The sequence below is a fragment of the Chiloscyllium plagiosum genome, unplaced genomic scaffold (assembly GCF_037043375.1).
Source record: "Chiloscyllium plagiosum isolate Xiang-an unplaced genomic scaffold, Cpla_swu_hap1 HiC_scaffold_33, whole genome shotgun sequence".
NCBI lineage: Eukaryota > Metazoa > Chordata > Chondrichthyes > Orectolobiformes > Hemiscylliidae > Chiloscyllium > Chiloscyllium plagiosum.
The window spans coordinates 65784859-65800227 of NW_028270171.1; positions in this window are offsets into that span (position 1 = coordinate 65784859).

Genomic DNA, 15369 nt, shown 5'->3' on the forward strand with positions numbered 1-15369 from the left:
TCTCTGAGATACACTGTGTCACGCTCTGACAAACTGTGACAATTTCTGTGACACACTATGACACTCTCAGAACGACTGTGACACTTTCTGACATACGGTGACATTTTCTGAGACACTGTGACTCTCTCTGAGACACACTGTGACACTTTCTGTCTCTCTCTGATTCACTGACACACACTGTGACACTCTCTGACTCGCTCTGACAATCTGTGAGACACACTGTAACACTCTCTCATAGACTGTGACTCTCTCTGAGCCAAATGCTGACACTCTCTGACACTCTCTGAGACACACTATGACACTCTCTGACACACTGTGACACCCTGTGACACACTCTGACACTCTCTGAGACACACTATGACACTCTCTGACACACTGCGACACACTGTGACACTCTCTGAGACACACTATGACACTCTCTGACACACTGTGACACTCTGTGACAATCTCTGAGACACAATCTACACTCTCTGACTCTCTGAAACTCTCAGACACACTGTGGCAATCTCTGAGACACAATCTGACACTCTCTGACTCTCTCTGACACTCTTTCAGACATACCATGACATTCTCTGTCTTTCTCTGACACTTTGAGATGCACTGTGACTCTCTCTGTCCCTATCTGACACTCTCCATGACTCACTGTGACACGCTTTGACACTCTCTGAGACACACTGTGACACTCGCTGACAGATTGTGACACTTTCTGACTCTCCCTGAATCTCTGAGACACACTGTGACATCTCTGACTCTCTCTGAAACTCTCTGTGGCACTCTGTGACACACGCTGAAATACACTGTGACACTCTCTGACTCTCTCTCTGAAACTCTGTGTGGCACTCTCTGATACATGCTGAGACACACTGGAACACTCTCTGGCACTTTCTCAAACACACTGGAACACTCTCTGTCACCTTCTCAAACACACTGTGACACTCTCTGCTCGTATCTGGCTCTCTCCGAGACAGATTGGGACACTTTCTGATTCTCTCTGACTCTCTGAGACACATTGTGACACTCTCTGACTCTCTGAGACACACTGTGACACTCTGACAGACTGTGACACACTGAAACACTCTCGGAGAGACTGTGACACTCTCTGAGACACACTGCGACACTCTCTGACATTCTCTGAAACACACTGTGACATTCCCAGACTCTCTCAGGCGACTGACGGTGTGGAGTTTGCACGTTCTCCCCGTGTCTGCGTGGGTTTCCTCCCACAGTCCAAAAGATGTGCAGATCAGGTGAATTGGCCATGCTTAACTGCCCGTAGTGTTAGGTAAGGGTTAATGTAAGGGTATGGGTGGGTTGCGCTTCGGCGGGGTGGTGTTGACTTGTTGGTCCTAAGGGCCTGTTTCCACACTGTAAGTAATCTAATCTAATCTCTGAGACACACTGTGACACTCACTGACTCTCTCTGAAACTCTCTGTGGCATTCTGTGACACACGCTGAAATACACTGTGACACTCTCTGACGCTCTGTGAAACTCTCTGTGGCATTCTCTGACACACGCTGAGACACACTGGAACACTCTCTGGCACTTTCTCAAACACACTGCGACACTCTCTGGCACTTTCTCAAACACACTGTGACACTCTCTGCTCGTATCTGGCCCTCACTGAGACAGATTGTGACACTTTCTGATTCTCTCTGACTCTCTGAGACACACTGTGACACTCTCTGACTCATGAGACACACTGTGACACTCTGACAGACTGTGACACTCTCTGAGACACACTGCGACACACTCTGACCTTCTTTGAAACACACTGTGACACTCTCTGAAAGATTGTGACACACTCTGACACTCTCTGCGACACACCAGGACCCACTCTAACAATTTGAGACACACTGTGACACTCTCTGACAGACTGTGACACTCTCTGACTCTCTCTGAAACATACTATGACAGACTGTGACACACTGTGACACTCTCTGAGACACAATGTGACACTCTCTGACAGACTGTGACACTCTGACTCTCTCTGAGGCTCTCTTAGACACACTGATGCACTCTCTGAGACGCACTGTGACACTGACTGATCTTATCTGACAAGCTCTGAGACACACTGTCACACTCTCTGACAGACTGTGACACACTGTGACACTTTGAGACACACTGTGACATACTCTAATCTTCTTTGAAACACACTGTGACACTCTATGACAGATTGTGACACACTCTGACACTCTCTGCGATACACCAGGACACACACTAACACTTTGAGACACATTGTCACAGACTGTGACACACTGTGACACTCTCTGACTCTCTCTGAGACACAAAGTGACACTCTCTGACTGAGTGTGACACTCTGACTCTCTCTGAGACACACTGTGACACGCTCTGACAGACTGTGACACACTCTGACACTCACTGAGACATACTGAGACACTCTCTGACTCCCTCTGACAATTTGAGACGCACTGTGACACTCTCTGATCGTATCTGACACTCTCTGAGACACATTGTGACACTCTCTGACAGACTGTAACACACTGTGACACTCTCAAAGACAGACTGTGACACTTTCTGACTCCGTCAGACTCACTCGGAAATATACTGTAACCTTCTCTGACAGATTGTGACCTACTATGACACTCCCTGAGACAGACTGTGACACACTCTGAGACACACTGTGATACAGTCTGACTATCTCTGACACTCTCTGAGCCACAATATGACACACTATGACACGCTCTGACTCACAATGACACTCTCTGAGACACACAGTGACACTCTCTGAGAAACTGTGACACTCTCTGACTCTCTCTGAAACACTATACGCTCTCTGACAGACTGTGACTCAGTGTGAAACACTCTGACACTCTCTGAAACACACTGTGCCACTTTCTGACTCTCTGAGACACACTATGACACTCTCCGAGACTCACTGTGACACGCTTTGACACTCTCTGAGACACACTGTGATACTCGCTGTCAGATCGTGACACTTTCTGACTCTCCCTGAATCTCTGAGACACACTGTGACATCTCTGACACTCACTGAAACTCTCTGTGGCACTCTGTGACATACGCAGAAATACACTGTGACACTCTCTGACACATGCTGAGACACACTGGAACACACTCTGGCACTTTCTATAACACACTGCGACACTCTCTGGCAATTTCTCAAACACACTGTGCCACACTCTGCTCGTATCTGACTCTCTCTGAGACAGATTGTGACACTTTCTGATTCTCTCTGACTCTCTGAGACACACTGTGACACTCTCGGACTCTCTGAGACACACTGTGACACTCTGACAGACTGTGTCACACTGAAACACTCTCTGAGAGAACGTGACACTCTCTGAGACACACTGCGACACACTCTGGCATTCTCTGAAACACACTGTGACATTCCCTGACTCTCTCTGAGGCACACTGTGACACTTTCTGACTCTCTCTGAAACTCTCTGTAACACTTTCTGACACACGCTGAGATGCATTGGAACACTCTCTGGCACTTTCTTAAACACACTGCCACACTCTCTCGCACTTTTTCAAACTCACTGTGACACTCTCTGCTCGTATCTGACTTTCTCTGAGACAGATTGTGACACTTTCTGATTCTTTCTGACTCTCTAAGACACACTGTGACACTCTCTGACTCGCTGAGACACACTGTGACACTCTCTGGCTCTCTGAGACACACTGTGACACTCTCTGACAGACTGTGACACTCTCTGAGACACACTGCGATACACTCTGACATTCTAATAAACACACTGTGACATTCCCTGACTCTCTCTGAGACACACTGTGACACTCACTGACTCTCTCTAACACTCTGACTCTCTCTGACACTCTCTGAGACACACTGTGACATTCTCGGAGATAGATTGCGACACTCTCTGAGACACACTGTGGCACTCTCTGACACTCTCTGAAACTCTCTGTGACACTCTCTGACTCGCGCTGAGACACACTGTGACATTCTCTGGCACTTTCTCCAACACACTGTGACACTCTCTGATCCTATCTGACACTCTCTGAGACAGACTGTGACAATTTCTGACTCTCTCTGACTCACTGAGACACACTGTGACACTCACTGAGACACACTGTGACACTCTCTCACTCTCTCTGAGGCGCACTGTGACCCTCTTACAGACTGTGGTACACTGCGACACACTGTCACACTCTCTGACTCTCTTTGAGGCACACTGTAACACTCTTTGACAGACTGTGACATACTGAAACACTCTCTGAGAGACTGTGACACTCTCTGAGACACACTGTGACGCTCTCTGACATTCTCTGAAAAACACTGTGACACTCTCTGATAGACTGTGACACAATGTGACATTCTCTGATGTGCGAGATAAGCGTCTGTCCGGCCCCATCTCCGGCACTTTTATTTCCCTTCCCAGGAACAAAGGCATGGAGGAGTCTGTCCAAAACTTTTCATTCAACTTTGCAAAGTCGGATGTTGTTCCCGTGGGTACACATACAAGCATAGTAATCTCCACGCATTACATACACGTATATGTGGGCTGGATCTCCTACTGCTGTCTTGACCAATGAGTGCTAGGGTTCCCCACTCTTTTCCTCATTTGGGTTCTGGTGCCTGCGATTATTTTGTTATTCACTTGGCCAATCAGTGTTCGAGCTCCCCGTTCTTTCCTTATATGGATGATGTAGTACAACTGTGGTTAAGGGCGGTCTCTCAACTATCGAGGAAAACTGTTACAATTGTTTCATTCATAAAAACATGGGGGTGGTCCGGCAACAGTTTCGAATGTCTGCTTGTGTTTACACTCAGGTAGAAAAGACTAAAATGCAGCTAACCGTTTAAAAATTACACTACCCCCTACACTGACACTCTCTGAAACACACTGTGACACTGTCTGAGACACACTGTGACACTCTCTGGCACTCTCCAACACACTGTGACACTCTCCGAGACTACTTTTACACTTTCTGACAGACTGTGACACTCTCTGAGCCAAATACTGACACTCTCTTAGATACACTGTGACACTCTCTGACACACTGTGACACTCTCTGAGACAGACTATTACACTTTCTGACTCTCTCTGAATCTCTGAGACACACTGTGACATTCTCTGACAGACTGTGACACACTGTGACATTCTCTGACAGACGGTGATACGATGTGACACTCTCTGACTCTCTCTGAAACACTCTGTGACGCTCTCTGACAGATTGTGACACACTGTGACACTCTCAGAGACAGACTGTGCCACTTTCTGACTTGCCCTGTGTCTCCGACACACACTGTGAAAATCTCTGATCCTGTCTGACACTCTCTGAGACACACTGTGACACTCTCTGACAGACTGTGACACTCTCTGAGCCAAATGCTGACACTCTCTGACACTCTGAGACACAGTATGACACACTGTGGCACGTTCTGACTCTCTCTGAGACACTCTGCAATACACTGTAAGATTCTCTGACAGACTGTGTCTCACAGTGACACTCTCTGAGAAATACTGTGACACTTTCTGACTCTCTCTGGCTCTCTGTGACGCACTGAGACACTCTCTAAGACACACTGTGACACTCTCTGACACTCTCTTAAACACACTGTGACATTCTCTGACTCTTTCTGACACTCTCTAAGGCACACTTTGATACTCTCTGACAGACTGACACATTGAGACACTCTCAAAGACAGTCTGTGACATTTTCTCACTCTCTCTGACTCTCTCTGAAATATACTGTAACCTTCTCTGACAGACTGTGACACACTGTGACACTCTCTAAGACAGACTGTGACACGTTCTAACTCTCTCTGACTCTCTGAGACACACTGTGACACTTTCTGACTCCCTCTGACTCTCTGAGACACACTGTGACACTCTCTGAGACACACTGTGTCACTATCTGAGACACACTGTGACACTCTCGGAGACAGACTGTGACACTCTCAGACTCTCTGTGATACCCTCAGAGGCACAGCACAACACACTGTGACACTCTCTGACAGGTTGTGACAAACTGTGACATTCTCTGACACTCAGTTAGACACACTCTGACACTCTGTGACTCTCTCTGTCACTCTCTGAGATACACTGTGTCACGCTCTGACAAACTGTGCCAATTTCTGTGACACACTATGACACTCTCTGAACGACTGTGACACTTTCTGACATACGGTGACATTTTCTGAGACACTGTGACTCTCTCTGAGACACACTGTGACACTTTCTGTCTCTCTCTGATTCACTGACACACACTGTGGCACTCTCTGACCCGCTCTGACACTCTCTGAGACACACTGTAACACTCTCTCACAGACTGTGACACTCTATGAGCCAAATGCTGACACTATCTGACATTCTCTGAGACGCAATCTGACACTCTCTGACTCTCTCTGACGCTCTTTCAGGCACACCATGACACTCTCTGCCTTTCTCTAACACGTTGAGACACACTGTGACACTCTCTGACCCTATCTGACACTCTCTGAGACACACTATGACACTCTCTGACCTTCTCTGAGACATACCGTGACACTCGCTGACAGATTGTGACACTTTCTGACTCTCCCTGAATCTCTGAGACACACTGTGACATCTCTGACTCTCTCTGACACTCTCTGTGGCATTCTGTGACACATGCTGAAATACAATGTGACACTCTCTGACTCTCTCTGAAACTCTTTGTGACACTCTCTCATACATGCTGAGTCACACTGGAACAGTCTCTGGCACTTTCTCAAACACATCGCGACACTCTCTGGGACTTTCTCAAACACACTGTGACACTCTCTGCTCGTATCTGGCTCTCTCTGAGACAGATTGTGACATTTTCGGATTCTCTCTGACTCTCTGAAACACACTGTGACATTCCCTGTCACTCTCTGAGACACACTGTGACACTCACTGACTCTCTCTAACACCTCTGACTCTCCCTGACACTCTCTGTGACACACTGTGACACTCTCTGCCACTCTCTGAGACACACTGAGATACAGTCTGACTTTCTATGACACTCTCTGAGACACAGTATGACAAACTGTGACACTTCCTGACTGTCTCTGACACACTCTGAAATACAACGTAACATTCTCTGACAGAGAGTGACACTCTCTGAGCCAAATGCTGACACTCTCTGACACTCTCTGAGACACAGTATGACACACTGTGACACTTTATGACTCTCTGACACACTCTGAAAGTCAATGTAACATTCTCTGACAGACTGTCACAATATGACACTCTCTGAGACAAATTGTGATACTCTCTGACTCTCTCTGACACTCTTTCAGACACACCATGACACTCTCTGACTTTCTCTGACACATTGAGACGCACTGTGACACTCTGACCCTATCTGACACTCTCTGAGCCACACTATGACACTCTCTGACCTTCTCTGAGACACACTGTGACACTCGCTGACAGATTGTGACACTTTCTGATTCTCCCCGAATCTCTGAGACACACTGTGACATCTCTGACTCTCTCTGACACTCTCTGTGGCACTCTGTGACACATGCTAAATTATACTGTGACACTCTCTGACTCTCTCTGAAACTCTCTGTGACACTCTCTGATACATGCTGAGTCACACTGGAACAGTCTCTGGCACTTTCTCAAACACACTGCGACACTCTCTGGCACTTTCTCAAACACACTGACACTCTCTGCTCGTATCTGGCTCTCTCTGAGACAGATTGTGACACTTTCGGATTCTCTCTGACTCTCTGAAACACACTGTGACATTCCCTTTCACTCTCTGAGACACACTGTGACACTCACTGACTCTCTCTGACACTCTCTGTGACACACTGTGATACTCTCTGACACTCTCTGAGACACACTGAGACACACTGAGATACAGTCTGACTTTCTATGACACTCTCTCAGACACAGTATGACACACTGTGACACTTCCTGACTCTCTCTGACACACTCTGAAATACAACGTAACATTCTCTGACAGAGAGTGACACTCTCTGAGCCAAATGCTGACACTCTCTGACATTTTCTGAGACACAGTATGACACACTGTGACACTTTCTGACTCTCTCTGACACACTCTGAAATTCAATGTAACATTCTCTGACAGACTGTCACAATATGACACTCTCTGAGACAAATTGTGACACTCTCTGACTCTCTCTGACTCTCTGAGACACACTGTCATCCTCTCTTAGACACACAGTGACACACTGTGATACTCTCTGTCACTCTCTGAGACACACTGAGATACCGTCTGACTTTCTATGACACTCTCTGAGACACAGCATGACAACACTGTGACACTTCCTGTCTGTCTCTGACACACTCTGAAATACAACGTAACATTCTCTGACAGAGAGTGACACTCTCTGAGCCAAATGCTGACACTCTCTGACACTCTCTGAGACTCAGTATGACACACTGTGACACTTTCTGACTCTCTCTGACACACTCTGAAATTCAATGTAACATTCTCTGACAGACTGTCACAATATGACACTCTCTGAGACAAATTGTGACACTCTCTGACTCTCTCTGACTCTCTGAGACACACTGTTATCCTCTCTTAGACACACCGTGACACACTGTGACACTCCCTGACACTCTCTGAGGCACACTGTGACACTCTCTGACACTCTCCAACCCACTGTGACACTCTCTGGGGCACACTGTGACACACTCAGACACTCTCTGTGGCATATTGTGACACTTTCTAGCACATCTGAAACACTCTGTGACACTCTCTGACAGACAGTGAAACACTGTGACACTCTCTGACAGACGGTGACACACTGTGACACTATGTGACTCTCTCTGGCACTCTGAGACGCACTGTGACACTCTCTGACTCTCTCTGAAACACACTGTTACACTCTCTGAGAGACTGTGACACACTGCCGCTCTCTGAGACACACTGTGACACTCTCTGACACTCTCTAAGGCACACTGTGAAACTCTCTGACTCTCTCTGACACTCTCTCAGACACACTGTAACACTCTCTGACTCTCTCTGTCACTCTCTGAGATACACTGTGTCACGCTGTGACAAACTGTGACAATTTCTGTGACACACTATGACACTCTCTGAACGACTGTGACACTTTCTGTCATACGGTGACATTTTCTGAGACACTGTGAGTCTCTCTGAGACACACTGTGACACCTTATGTCTCTCTCTGATTCACTGAGACACACTGTGACACTCTCTGACTCGCTCTGACACTCTCTGAGACACACTGTAACACTCTCTCTCAGACTGTGACACTCTCTGAACCAAATGCTGACACTCTCTGACACTCTCTGAGACACACTATGACACTCTCTGACACACTATGACACACTGTGACACTCTCTGAGACACAATCTGACACTCTATAACTCTGTCTGAAACTCTTAGACACACTGTGACACTCTCTGACCCGTTCTGACACTCTCTGAGACACACTGTAACGCTCTCTCACAGACTGTGACACTCTCTGAACCAAATGCTGACACTCCCTGACACTCTCTGAGACACACTATGACACTCTCTGACATACTATGACACACTGTGACACTCTCTGAGACACAGTCTGACACTGTTTGACTCTGTCTGAAACTCTCAGACACACTGTGACACTCTCTGACTCTCGCTGACACTCTTTCAGACACACCATGACACTTTCTGACTTTCTCTGACACTTTGAGACACACTGTGACACTCTCTGACCCTATATGACACTCTCTGAGACACACTGTGACACTCTCTGACACTCTCTGAGACACACTGTGACACACTCTGACATTCTTTGAAACACACTGTGACACTCACTGACTCTCTCTGACATTCCGTGACTCACTCTGACACTCTCTGAGACACACTGTGACACAGTATTACTTTCTATGACACTCTCTGAGACACAGTATGACTCACTGTGACACTTCCTGTCTCTCTCTGACACACTCCGAAATACAATGTAACATTCTCTGACAGGGAGTGACCCTCTCTGAGCCAAATGCTGACACTCTCTGCACTCTCTGAGACACAGCATGACATACTGTGACACTTCCTGACTCTCTCTGACACACTCCGAAATACAATGTAACATTCTCTGACAGACTGTCAGAATGTGACACTCTCTGAGACAAATTGTGACTCTTTCTGGCTCTCTGAGGCACACTGTCATCCTCTCTTAGACACACTGCGACACACTGTCACACGTTCTGACACTCTCTGAGGCAGACTGTGACACTCTCTGACAGACTGTGTCACACTGAGACACTCTCAAAGACAGATTATGACACTTTCTGGCTCTCACTGACTCTTTGTGACACACTGTGACACTCACTGAGACAATCTGACTTTCTGACCCGCTCTGACACTCACTGAAACACACTGTGACAATCTCGAACACTCTCCAACACACTGTGACACTCTCTGAGACAGACTGTGACACTTTTAGACTCTCCCTGACTCTCTGAGACACACTGTGACACTGACTGAGACACACTGTGATACTCTCTGACATGCTGTGATACTCTCTGACTCTCTCTGAAACACAGTAACACTCTCTGAGAGTTTGTGACACACGACCACTCCCTGAGACACACTGTGACACTCACTGACTCTCTCTGAGACGCACTGTGACACACACTGACTCTCTGTGACACTCTCTGAGGCTCTGTATGACAAACTGTGACACTCTCTAAGGCACACTGTGAAACTTTCTGACTCTCTCTGACACTCTCTCAGATACAATGTAACACTCTATGACTCTCTTTGTCACTCTCTGAGATACACTTTGTCACGCTCTGACAATCTGTGACAATTTCTGTGACACACTATGACACTCTCTGAACGACTGTGACACTTTCTGACATACGGTGACATTTTCTGAGACACTGTGACTCTCTCTGAGACACACTGTGACACTTTTTGTCTCTCTCTGATTCACTGAGACACACTGACACTCTTTGACTCGCTCTGACACTCTCTGAGACACACTGTAACACTCTCTCACAGAATGTGACACTCTCTGAACCAAATGCTGACACTCTCTGACACTCTCTGAGACACACTATGACACTCTCTGACACACTGTGACACTCTCTGAGACACAATCGGACACTCTCTGACTCTGTCTGAAACTCTCAGACACACTGTGGCACTCTCTGACTCTCACTGACACACCATGACACTTTCTGACTTTCTCTGACACTTTGAGATGCACTGTGACACTCTCTGACACTAAATGACACTCTCTGAGACACAGTGTGACACTCTCTGACACTCTCTGAGACACACTGTGACACACTCTGGCATTCTCTGAAACACACTGTGACATTCCCTGACTCTCTCTGAGACACACTGTGACACTCACTGACTCTCTCTGACACTCTCTGACTCACTCTGACACTCTCTGAGACGCACTGTGACACTCTGACAGACTGTGACACACTGTGACACACTCTGACACTCGCTGAGACATACTGGGACACTCTCTGACTCCCTCTGACAATTTGAGACGCACTGTGACACTCTCTGATCCTATCTGACACTCTCTGAGACACATTGTGACACTCCCTGACAGACTGTGACACACTGTGACACTCTCAAAGACAGACTGTGACACTTTCTGACTCCGTCAGACTCACTCTGAAATATACTGTAACCTTCTCTGACAGATTGTGACCCACTATGACACTCCCTGAGACAGACTGTGACACACTCTGAGACACACTATGACTATCTCTGACACTCTCTGAGGCACAGTATGACACACTATGACACGCTCTGACTCAAAATGACACTCTCTGAGACACACTGTGACACTCTCTGAGAGACTGTGACACTCTCTGACTCTCTCTGAAACACTATACGCTCTCTGACAGACTGTGACTCAGTGTGAAACGCTCTGACACTGTGCCACTTTCTGACTCTCTGAGACACACTATGACACTCTCTGAGGCACACTGTGACACTCTCCGAAACTCACTGTGACTCTCTTTGACACTCTCTGAGACACACTGTGACACTCGCAGTCAGGTCGTGACACTTTCTGACTCTCCCTGAATCTCTGAGACACACTGTGACATCTCTGACTCTCACTGAAACTCTCTGTGGCACTCTGTGACACACGTTGAAATACACTGTGACACTCTCTGACTCTCTCTGAAACGCTCTGTGACACTCTCTGACACATGCTGAGACATACTGGAACACAATCTGGCACTTTCTTAAACATACTGCGACACTCTCTGGCAATTTCTCAAACACACTATGACACTCTCTGCTCGTATCTGTCTCTCTCTGAGACAGATTGTGACACTTTCTGATTCTCTCTGACTCTCTGAGACACACTGTGACACTCTGATTCTCTGAGACACACTGTGACACTCTGACAGACTGTGACACACTGAAACACTCTCTGAGAGACTGTGACACTCTCTGAGACAAACTCTGACACACTCTGACATTCTCTGAAACACACTGTGACATTCCCTGACTCTCTCTGAGACACACTGTGACACTTACTGACTCTCTCTGAAACTCTCTGTGGCACTCTGTGACACACGCTGAGGTACACTGTGACACTCTCTGACTCTCTCTGACACTCTCTGTGACACTGACTGACACACGCTGAGACGCACTTTGACACTCTCTCGCACTTTCTCAAACACAATGTGACACTCTCTGCTCGTATCTGACTCTCTCTGAGACAGATTGTGACACTTTCTGATTCTCTGACTCTCGAAGGCACACTGTGACCCTCTCTGACTCGCTGAGACACACTGTGACTCTCTTTGACTCTCTCTGAGAGACTGTGACACTCTCTGACAGACTGTGACACTCTCTGAGACACACTGCGATACACTCTGGCACTCTCTGAGACACACTGTGACACACTCTGACATTCTCTGAAACACACTGTGACATTCCCTGACTCTCTCTGAGACACACTGTGACACTCTCTGACACTCTCGGAAACACACTGTGATACAGTCTGACTTTCTATGACACTCTCTCAGACACAGTATGACACACTGTGACACTTCCTGACTCTCTCTGACACACGCTGAAAGACAATGTAATATTCTCTGACAGAAAGTGACACTCTCTGAGCCAAATGCTGACACTCTCTGAGACACAGTATGACACACTGTGACTCTTTCTGTCTCTCTCTGACACACTCTGAAATTCAATGTAACATTCTCTGACAGACTGTCACAATGTGACACTCTCTGAGACAAATTGTGACTCTTTCTGACTCTCTCTGACTCTCTGAGACACACTGTCATCCTCTCTTAGACACACTGTGACACACTGTGACACTCTCTGACACACACTGTGACTCTCTCTGACACTCTCCAACCCACTGTGACACTCTCTGGGACACACTGTGACATTCTCTGACACTCTGTGGCATACTGTGACACTTTCTAGTACATCTGAAACAAACACTCTGTGACACTCTGTGTGGGCGGCACGGTGGCACAGTGGTTAGTACTGCTGCCTCACAGCGCCAGAGACCCGGGTTCAATTCCCGACTCATGCGACTGACGGTGTGGAGTTTGCACATTCTCCCCGTGTCTGCGTGGGTTTCCTCCGGGTGGTCCGATTTCCTCCCACAGTCCAAAGATGTGCAAGTCAGGTGAATTGGCCGTGCTAAATTGCCCATAGTGTTAGGTAAGGGGTCAATGTAGAGGAATGTTTGGGTTGCGCTTCAACGGGTCGGTGTGGACTTGTTGGGCCGAAAGGCCTGTTTCCACACTGTAAGTAATCTAATCAAATCTAGAAAAAAAACCCTGACAGACGGTGACACTCTCTGACAGACGGTGACACACTGTGACACTCTCTGAGACAGACTGTGACACTTCCTGACTCTCCCTGACTCTCTGAGGCACACTGTGACACTCTCTGACTATCTCCGAGGCAGACTGTGACACTCTCTGACAGACTGTAACACACTTAAACACTATGTGACTCTCTTTGGCACTCTGAGACAACTGTGACACTCTCTGACACGCTCTCAAACACACTGCAACACTCTCTGAGACACATTGCGACACTCTCTGAGTCTCTCTGAAACACACTCTGACACTCTCTGAATAGCACTATGACACTCTCTGACAGACTGTGACACACTGTGACACCCTCAAAGGCAGACTGTGTCACTTTCTGACTCTCTGAGACACACTGTGACACTCACAGAGACACAATGTCACACTCTCTGACAGACTGTGACATATTGTGACACTTTCTGAGACACACTGTGACACGTTTTGTCTCTCTCTGACTGCCTGACACACACTGTGACACTCTCTGACCCGTTCTGACACTCTCTGAGACAGATTGTGACACTCACTGACATTCTCTGACTCTCTCTGTTACACACTGTGACAATCTCTGACACTCTCTGGGACACACTGTGATACAGTCTGACTCTCTCTGACACTCACTGAGGCACAATATGACATACTGTGACACTCTCTGACTCAATCGGACACTCTCTGAGACACACTGTGACACTCTCTGAATTTCTCTGACACATTGAGACGCACTGTGACACTCTCTGACCCTATCTGACGCTCTCTGAGACACACTGTGACACTCTCTGACTCTCTGAGACACACTGTGACACTCGCTGACAGATTGTGACACTTTCTGACTCTCCCTGAATCTCTGAGACACACTGTGACATCTCTGACTCTCTCTGAAACTCTCTGTGACACTCTCTGATACATGCTGAGTCACACTGGAACACTCTCTGGCACTTTCTCAAACACACTGTGACACTCTCTGCTCGTATCTGGCTCTCTCTGAGACAGATTGTGTCACTTTCGTATTCTCTCTGACTCTCTGAAACACACTGTGACATTCCCTGACACTCTCTGAGACACACTGTGACACTCACTGATTCTCTCTAACACTCTGACTCTCTCTGACACTCTCTGAGACACACTGTCACACTCTCTGACACTCTCTGAGACACACTGAGGTACAGTCTGACTTTCTATGACACTCTCTGAGACACAGCATGACCACACTGTGACACTTCCTGACTCTCTCTGACACACTCTGATATACAACGTAACATTCTCTGACAGAGAGTGACACTCTCTGAGCCAAATGCTTACACCCTCTGACACTCTCTGAGACACAGTATGACACACTGTGACAGTCTCTGAAATTCAATGTAACATTCTCTGACAGACTGTCACAACATGACACTCTCTGAGACAAATTGTGACACTCTCTGACTCTCTCTGACTCTCTGAGACACACTGTCATCCTCTCTAAGACACACCGTGACACACCGTGACACTCCCTGACACTTTCTGAGGCACACTGTGACACTCTCTGACACTCTCCAACCCACTGTGACACTCTCTGGGGCACACTGTGACACTCTCTGACACTCTCTGTGGCATACTGTGACACT